Source organism: Mus pahari, chromosome 14, assembly GCF_900095145.1.
Source record: "Mus pahari chromosome 14, PAHARI_EIJ_v1.1, whole genome shotgun sequence".
NCBI classification, from domain to species: Eukaryota; Metazoa; Chordata; class Mammalia; order Rodentia; family Muridae; genus Mus; species Mus pahari.
The window spans coordinates 42,389,853-42,391,143 of NC_034603.1; positions in this window are offsets into that span (position 1 = coordinate 42,389,853).

Genomic DNA, 1,291 nt, shown 5'->3' on the forward strand with positions numbered 1-1,291 from the left:
ACACACACACACACACACACACACTAAATAAAAATGTAGTAAAGGTTTTGAAAAGATAAGTTGGAAAAGCAAAGAGGCAGACACTTGAGCTATACACGGACAAGAACACACAGACATGTATCTACACACAGCAAAACACCTGAGATTCAGCAAGATGATAAAGATTTGCTCACGTTCACTACAAGAGACAGGTACATGTTCCTAGGGACTGACTTCCAGTCCACTCCGATGTCAGGTCCACACACCACCTTGCTTGCCTGCCTTCTGTTTGTTTGTTGTGTGTTTTCTTGAGACTGGGTCTAGCCAGGTAGCCCAGGCTAACCTTAAATCCTTTATATTCTCCCCTTGCCGTCTGATGCTGGGATGACTGCGCCTGGTTCCTGCTGCCTGATTTCTATGGGCACCCAGCAATAAGGTCTTGGTCACTTTTCCAGCTTCCTTGTGCAATAGCCTGAAATCACTTCTCAGTCCTGCTCAGTTCTCCTTTGCCCTCACATAACAGTCAAGAGGACCTTTCTGACACACACATTTCTCTCCTCCTCCTCCCTTCGATGGATGGAGGGTTTCTCCTTCTTTTTGGCTACAGCTCTCATCACCACATGTGCTCTAGGCCAAACTGGGCTTCCTATGTATTCTATTCTGACAGTGGGTTATGATGTAACCCAAGCTGGTCTCAAAATTCAGGTCTCTCCAGCCTTTACCTATCAAAACTGGGATTGCAGGCCCTTGTGGTCACACTAGATCCCTAAAAGGAAAGCAGATTTAACTTTCCTTTGCAATTTATACAAGGGTGGATGTAGACCGCTCCCATCTCAGCTTCAGATTGCCAGGGCCCATTAAATCCTAGCATGTGTAAAGAATGTGCTAAGTGTTTCACGAAGGGCTTCTCCACGTGTGCATGGAAGGCTTGCCCTGTCCCCTCTCTGTCTGGACATAACTGTCTGGATAGACCTGGTTTCAATATCACCCGAGACTAGGGGTGTCTCTCAGCGGTAGACACCTTTACCATGCCAGAGGTCCTGAATTCAATACTCAGTAATTCAATACTCAGTAGGGCACGCACAAGAAAAGTACCCCCACCCGCCCCCAGCAATCATGGACCTCACTCCTTATTCCCCACCCAACCAAAAGAACTGAAAAATAGGTAAGAACTATAGTAAGGACCTATCTATTGATCTAAATCTAAACTTGTTCTGTGACTTTGGCCCTCATTGTCCTCCACTGTAAACCAAGATAGTGGCCTGGAAGAGAGAGAGAGGGGGAGAGGGGAGAGGGGAGAAGGGAGGAGAGG